The sequence below is a fragment of the Muntiacus reevesi genome, chromosome 1, assembly GCF_963930625.1.
Source record: "Muntiacus reevesi chromosome 1, mMunRee1.1, whole genome shotgun sequence".
Taxonomy (NCBI): domain Eukaryota; kingdom Metazoa; phylum Chordata; class Mammalia; order Artiodactyla; family Cervidae; genus Muntiacus; species Muntiacus reevesi.
The window spans coordinates 182265559-182274112 of NC_089249.1; the positions used below are offsets into that span (position 1 = coordinate 182265559).

The 8554-nt window shown below is 46.1% G+C and overlaps 1 pseudogene; it reads left to right on the forward strand.

The window, feature by feature from the left end:
* The first annotated feature begins 1624 nt into the window (after nucleotides 1-1624).
* On the forward strand, nucleotides 1625-2012 carry LOC136165242 (small ribosomal subunit protein eS12-like; annotated as a pseudogene).
* Nucleotides 2013-8554: the final 6542 nt, after the last annotated feature.

The window sequence follows — 8554 nt, forward strand, 5'->3', positions numbered from 1 at the left end:
GACAAGTTCCATGTGATCTTACTTCTATGTGGTATCTAAAATAGGACACAAATGAACTTATCTATGAAAGAGACATAGAGAACAGATTTGTGGTTGCCAAGCAGGAGAGGGGATAGGGGAAGGAGGGTTGGGAGTTTGGGATTAGCAGATGCAAACTATGGTATATAGGACAGATAAAAAAGAAGGCCCTATTGTATAGTGTAGGAAGCTATATTCAATACCCTGTGATAGACCATAATGGAAAAGAATATGAAAAAGAATATAGACCTGAGTCACTTCACTGTACAACATAAATTAACACAACATTGTAAATCAACAGTACTTCAATACAATTTTTTTAAAAAGAAAGGAAAAAAAAACATAAAGAACCCCTCTGCCAATGCAGGAGACATAAGAGGCCTGAGTTTGATCCCTGGGTTGGGAGGATCCCCTGGAGGAGGAAATGGCAACCCACTGCAGTATTCTTGCCTAGAGAATCCCATGGACAGAGGAGCTACAGGCAGCTACATGGCAGGCTACAGGCCACTGGGTCACAAAGCGTCAGCCACGACTGAGGTGGCTTAGCTTGCTTGCATAGCTGCTCACCAGTGCTGTGTTAGTTTCTACTGATGGCAGAATGAATCAGCTGCACATATACTTATATCCCCTCTTTTCTGGACTTCCTTCAATCCCATTCCTGAGCATATACCCAAAGAAAACAGTAATTCAAAAAGACATACGCACCCGAATATTCACTGCGGCACTATTTGCAATTGCCAGGACATGGAAGCACCCTAAATGCCCATCCAAAGAGAAAAGGATGAAGATGAGGAACAGGTACACAATGGAATGTTACTTAGCCATAAAAGGAACAAAATCATGCCATTTGTTGTGGATGGACCTGGAGACTGTCATACACAGTGAAGTAAGTCAGAAAGAGAAAAAAAATATTGTATGATAGCACTTATATATGGAATCTAGGAAAATGATACAGATGACTTTATTTGCAAAGCAGAAATGGAGACACAGATGCAGAGAACAAACATGGATACCAAGAGGGGGAGGAAGGGTGGGATGAATGGGGAGATTAAGACTGTCTGTCATAAACTCACTACTATGTGTTATAAAACAGATCACTAATGAGAACCTACTGTAAAGCACAGGGAACTCTCCTCAGCGCTCTGTGGTGACCTTTGTTACCTTTTAAATGAGAACTCTGAACCCTGAGACTCAGCATTACCCCGTGGAGCTCCATCACAGGGGTCAGGAGGTGACCTGTCAGCATTCAGCAACTGAAGAAGAGGAACAGGGTTAAAGTCATCTCAGCATAAGAGCAGTACAAGAGGAGCAGTTAGCAAAAGGACTTCACAGGATGTGAGGCAGCTGGCTGAGAAACGGGAAGTATGATGAAAATCCAGGAGGGCTTCTACTGGTTGAGGTACAAAATTGGTTAAAGAAGATCCCACAATGATTTTCTCGGTGGCCTTAATCAAAAAAGCAATGGCAGTAATGGCCATAAGGCAAAGTGGGTTATCCCCATGTGGCCAGGTCCAGCTTCTGGCTATAATACTCTATGGGTTGCTCTTTCCCTGGAGGCGGAGGCTTCGGTGCATTCAAGATTCGGCTCTGCCCGTAATCCACTGCCATGGCCAAGGAAGGCATTGCTGCTGGAGGTGTCATGGACGTTCATACTGCCCTGCAAGAGGTGCTGGAGACCGCCCTCATCCACTATGGCCTAGCACATGAAATTCGCGAAGCTGCCAAAGCCTTAGATAAGCGCCAAGCCCATCTCTGTGTGTTTGCATCCAACTGTGATGTCAAGTTGGTGGAGGCCCTTTGTGTTGAGCACCAAATCAACCTGATTAAGGTTGATGACAACAAGAAACTAAGGGAATGGGTAGGCCTCTGTAAAACTGACAGAGAGAGAAAACCCCCGTAAAGTGGTTGGTTGCAGTTGCGTGGTGGTTAAGGACCATGGCAAAGAGTCTTGGGCCAAGGATATCATCGAAGAGTACTTCAAATGTAAGAAATGATGAAATTAAAAAACTGGGTTCTTGTTTAAAAGAAAAAATGCTCTTCGGGTTGATGATGATTCCTTTGCTTTTGGGTGAGTACCTCAAGGGCATTCCCTTTCTTTTCACATACAAAAAAGAAAAATGGAATCTGATAATTACTATGCCCAAGAGTAGGTTGGTTCATCAAACTCTTCTTTAAGGCCCTAAAGGTTATATTATTCAGTTGTTCCCATAAAATTGGGTAGGGGTTATTTTTCTTCAGTTAAAAAAAAAAATACAGAGGTTTGGCCATAAAACAGAAATTTGGAATCCAATTTCACTAATAACTGACTAAGCCCAAGAAAACCTTACAGTTGGGGTTTTGGGAAACTTAGGATACCATGAAGCCTCTCTGGATCAAGGTGTAGCCCTTCTTCTGATATCAGATGCCCTAAATATCAAACCTGGCTTTGGTCAAATTGCAATTTTCCTTTGGTGATCTTATATCCCTTTAAGCTAAAAATTTTAGCAAGTGCAGAGTGTCTTCCTGTGAGGAGGCTTGAGAAAGAGAGCAAAGATGCAAATCATGCACATATTGCAATTGAATAGAACCTCTTGGAAACCTAAGTCATACAGCCTTTAGGATTTGTGAGACTCCCAGTAAAACCCCAAGGCATTCCTGTTCCAGGTGAATTAATTTTCTTCCCAAGTGAAGGCAAAAGGTATCAGCTAGCTCTACCAACTGAAGTATAGAAGAACTGAAGCACAGCACGAATCAATTAAAGAATTGGCTTCCGGGGGGAATGGACGTTAGGACGAGGGTTAGGAACAACAGGGTGTCAAGGGATAACAATGACAATGTTGTTTATTGCTCAGAGGTTTGGACATACCTCCACCCTTGGCCCTTAGGTTTTATCACTGGTAAAACAGGAGTGCTACAGGGGCTAGTCCAGGAGATAACAAGGCCTTGAATTTGTAAGCTTCTATAATGGGCTTTATGCCTTTAAGGGCTTCTTATAGTGCTATATATATATATACATTCTGGGAAGAGGTTTTGAAGGATATATTTGAATCTTGGTGAGAGGTACGTGTGAATTTTTCCAAAATCAGTTGGACATTTTGCCCAAAGGAAGATGGTACCTAATCCAATATGGGCACATTATCAGTGTTTCCAGAATCAGCTCTGCCATCAGAGACAGAGCAAATAAAAGGTGTCAAAAGGTCATTTAATTTACCTGATTGACCACTTTGATGACTGCTGCCAAATTCTGGAATTATTTCCTCTTTTTCTGAGAAAATTCCAGCATGATACTTCTTTAAGAAGTCTCAGCCTATTGCTGTCCACCTGGAACTATCAAAACATTGTTAACCGTCTGTACTCCAGTGCAAAATAAAAAGTAAAAAAAAAGTCTTGACCGAATAAGTAGATAGGGGCAGAGAAACTAAAGAGAAAAGGGTGTGGATCTTTCATAGTGCTTAAGCAAAAGGGGCTGGGTTCACTAGCAGGAACCTGTAGTGGTTCGTGAGAGAGCCCCTCTATTTAAGCTGCTTTGGGACTCCAGGGCAAGGACCGCTTTATTGTAGGAGGTGGAGCACTGAGCGTGCGGTTCTCTCATCAGGTAGGACTGGAAGAGACACATTCCTAATCTGAACAAGTATTTCTGCAAGTTGATTAAGAGGATACATCAGGAAGTGCCTTTGTAGCTCCTTCAATCTTGTCGTTGAAAACTGGAGGGACGTTGGAAAGATTTGCTAAAGGGCTGCAGGAGCCTGAAGCACCTAAATTTGTAACAATCTCTTTTCCAATATCATGCGTGTGTGCTGTCACTTTAGTCATGTCTGACGCTTTGCAACCCAGTGGACAACTGTCCACGGGCTTATCCCAGCAAGAATACTGGAGTTGTTGCCATTTCCTCCTCCAGGGGATCTTCCCAACCCAGGGATCAAACCTGTGTCCTCCTGAGGCTCCTGCATTGGCAGGCAGATTCTTTACCACTAGCACCAGCTGGGAAGCTTTTAAGTGACTCATTTAGAGTGTGATAAAGTTTGTTTTCCAGATTAACTAAATGTGGATAGGCATAGTTTCCCATTCTGTCCTGGTTCATTTTTACTAGAAAAGAAAGAGTTGATTCAGTCCATGAATAAACATAGAATTAAAAGCTACCCTGGTGGAATCAACATCTGAAGGAAGACCAGAATTTTCTTTAAAAATAATCCGAAGTAAATTATAATAGTCATGAAGATGTTCTTCAGATATTTGTGTTCAAGCCTGACTTTTATTCCAATCAAAAGGCTTTGAAAAAGCCCTAGGAATTATTTGATGAAGCTTCCTAGTGATTGTTAGCAGGCCGATCTCCTGGTTGTAATATAGAGCCCTTTCAAGGTTTTCCCAGTTAGCAGTTCTCATCCATTGCTGGATCTGACCCTCAACGACAAGCACATGAATTAGCCAACGTAAGTCAGAGAAACCAGGCTGGTTAAGTTTGAATGACTATATCAAATTCCTCAGAAAATTTCTGAGGATTTTTGGTTACTTTGGGAAATTCCTTAACTATGATTCACAGTTAGGCTTTAGTCTAGGGAATAAAAGAAATTAAGAATTTAGCCTCTGGGTCCTCAGAAGGCTTAGTTTTAAAGGAACAGATTCTAACAACTTCAAAGGAAAGGGGAGTGGAGGGAGTTTCAGAGAAAAAGGAAATTTGGTGAAAGAATTATGATAGGAGAATTGAGAGGATGGCCTCAAAGTACCAATCGAAATAGGCATCCCATTCAGTTTGGAAAGTTTTAGAGCTTTGATAGTCTAACTTGGTTTTAAGAAAATTAATTTTGGAGATTTCAAATTTTCCCATAATGGCTATTAATGTTCTAAATTGTCTTGGTTAGGTTGGTCCATTTAGTTAGAATTGTGCATAAGGAAGGACTGTGGTTTTTAAACATATAATTACCCCAAGTCCCTGTTTCAGGGGGACAAACTCAAAATATATAGGTAACTAGCATCCCATTTATTAGGATTTCTTCTCTAGAGTGGAAGAATGATTTTCAAATGACCAAATAGCCTACGGCTCAAACAGCTTACAGTTCAAACAGTTTAAACATTTCAGATAGCTCAGGCAGCTTGCAACTCAAATTGCCTGCAGGCCTAATACCAGCCAGTTCTAAGGAAACAGCTTTGTCCTGAAGAAGCCAAGCTGAAGGTTTAGCCCAGTTCCCATTGGCCAACCCCTACCACAAATGAATAGGCCAAGGACTGAACTGGCACAGCTCCAATGAATTAGCCTTCCACTCTCCTCCCCACCCCCATCCCATTCCCAAAGGAATGTGAAGACTAGCCAGTTCCAGGGGAAACAACCCCTGTTCCAAAGGGAATTTGTTGAAGGCGAGCATATGATGCCAAAAATGAGTACTCATGTACAGAACAGGCCTTAACCAGAAAGGATAAAACTTTCAATTGATCTCAAATAAAAACTGGAGAGCTTCAAAATACAAAGAGAGCATGAATTTGAATCCAGGAGAAAGATGTATCTTCAAGCCCCAAGGTCAGCAAGAAAAGCCATGAGTGACAGTAGGACCCTACACCTGTTTGCTTCCCAGCTCTGGAGCCTTCTCTACCCCCTTATGGGCTACCAAAATGTTGACCACCAGTTATTTCTCCAGAAAAAATGTGCTTACTTGGAATCAGCGGAGAATTGAATTTTGCGGTCTGAAACCATGTCGTGCAAGTCCCTGTATAGCTAGTGTAGGAGAACACTTTTATAGAGGGGGAAAGGACCTTGGGAGGGCCATAGTAAACAGTGTCTGTGATCTTTCCTTGGCTGAGTCCTTGCCAGGAAAGAAGAGTTGCAGGGTACAAGAGCTCCCCCTTCTGGTCTCTTGACTATTTAATTAAGGTTTCTGTTTTACTTTTTTTTACAGCCCTAAGAGAGGTTGGGATGCTTGCCCCTCTTCCAGGAACCAAACACCACCCTGTCCCCTTACTCTGAGAGGGCCCACCCTGTGAGAAGGAAGAGCAGAAGCTGACCCAGGACCCCTGGAAGCCCACCCTTCTTGTGCAACTCAGCACTGCACACACCTCTCCACCTGCCCCAGACTGTCTTCTTTCCCCATTCTGCCTAGCCGGCCTGTGTCTGCCCCCAGACTGGCCAAGCCATGGGGCAGTCTCTTGTCCAGGACACCCAAACTGGAATGACCAGGACCCGGTGTCCTTGCTTGCTGCAGAGCTCCCTGCCCCACCTGCCTGGAGGCTGCTACATCTTTCCCATACCACTGTGGGGGCTCTTTGGCATTGTACAGGTGAAGGTTAAAGGGGCAGAGAAGAACTGACCCCAGGGAAGCTGGTCCTCAGGACCTGCCACGCTTGCACAGCAGGGATTGTGGTCATGCTTTGCACACACATGTGAACTGCGTGTGGGTATCACGTGTGGGTACAGGGGTTGGACCTTGTGTGCTTTTCTTGGGGGCACCATGAAGGGGCACTTAGTGCCTTGACCCTGGCTCTTAGCCCCTAGATTGACCTGGTAATGGGGAGGTTCACACTGGCACATCCCTCCAGAGAGCAGAGGCCTCGGTCACTCCCTCTGAGGCCCATGAGGGAAACTGCCATAAGTATTCATTCTCTAGAACAGGAAATGAAGCTTCCACCTGGCCAAACATGCTGCTCCTCCTGGGGCACAAGCCCAGGGCTTTCTGACCCCATGGCCTCCTAGTGTTGCACTAGGTCTCACGGGAGAGAGAGCTGAAGACTGTTTTAGGTCCTAGGACCTTTTGTCTTCAGGCACCGGGGCTCTCGCAGCTGTAGGGGAGGACCTGAGACAGCACAGGTTGGGTGACTGGTGATCCTGGGAGGTCGTGGGGCTCAGGACTCTGGAGACAAGAGCCATCCGGGCTGTGTTGAAGGCTGACGCCACCAGGGACTCAGGAGGTGGGGTTGGCCGTGGCCCAATGCGCCGCACAATGGGAGCCAGGCAGGACCCCTCCTTGAGTGGGACTCTTCAGGCCCAGGTCCACCCTACTCATGGCATTCTGCGATCCCAGATTACTTAGGACCTGGCAGGGCAGGGTCTCTAGTGCCAAGTCCTGAGACCTCTTGACTTTCAACTAAGGATCACCATTTCCCTCGAGTACCCACCTATCTGTCCATTTCACTTGTGCTCCAGTTCAACTCAGGATCACCATTTCCCTCGGGTACCCACCTACCTGTCCATTTCACTTGTGCCCTGGGCATGTGCCTCTTACTGTTTGGACCATGGCTCTAGGCCTCCACCTGACCCTGGTCCCCACCCCCTGACTCCTAGGAGTCTGTCTGCACCAATCCATAGTGATTCTGCTCCACACACTAGGAGGCCTGACTGAGGTTGCAGGATGTCCACCTCGAGGGTTTTGCTGGAGTCCCTACCCTTTATCAACCATCTAGAGCATTGGTCCATACTGGACACACAGGCAGGCACTTGGGAATGCACACTCATGCTCGTGTGTATGCACTGTGCACACATGTTCACACCCTTGCACTCACACAAGTGCAAACAAATGAACACTTGCATATGCACACACATGCACTTGTATATGCACTCATACAACACACTCACAACCTTGCACTCACACAAGCCTTTGCTCACACTAACACACTTGCACGTGTGGGCACAGTGGTACACATGCAGTAACGTGCACACAATACATAGCACACACACATGAGGATGTTCATGGATGCATTCACCTGCATACACACATATTCACTGCACACTCTGGCATGCTTGCACACATGCAATCACATGTATACATTACACCCACATACATGCTATCACACACAAACACCTGCAGATATGCACACTTGCACACATATGCATGCATTTGTACATGCACAGGCCCACCTACACACATGTGATGACACGCACAAGATCTCATAAAAGTTCAGGTTCACTTGTGCTCTGGCAACACCAACTGTGCCCGCCTTCTCCCACACAAGCCATCCTCTTTCCTTCTCTGGATTTTGAGTTTCAGTTGCCTTCCATACCCTACCTGTCCCCTCTATCTGGTCAGCTTGTGGTAAGCCCATAGCGTCCAGTTCCTAAGAGCTTCCACTGTGCAATGCCAAGCTTCTCAGGTGAACCCCTATAGCAGTGGTTATCTGTCCCCATATGCCTCTTGAGGACAGGACTGCTCCAGACATATAACGCTACCCAGAAAATACCTGCCTAGCTTAATCAGTAGTGACTTACCCTGACTGCCCTCTGCCAGGGGCTCAGGCCCAGACGGGAGTAGAGATGATGGGCTCAGCCCCTCATGGCACTAAGTCACCCTCCGCTACAGGGTGAGCAGCCGGGGTCAGACCACAGAAGTGGTCGGGTTGGGAGCCGAGCCCGTGGGTGTGGCTGTCAGAACTGAGCCTTTATGTATGCACACTCGGGCTCACCAGCAAGTGCTGCATTCCCAGAGCTGGGGCTTCCCCATAGCCCCAGGGCTGCGATGGGGCCACACTTCCAACCAAGATGGCCATGGGTGAGGGCGGCTGGACCTGTGCTCTGGGCCTTGCGCATGGAGCAGGGACCCAGGCCCAGGAAAGGGCCAGCTGCATGAGGTGGGGGGAG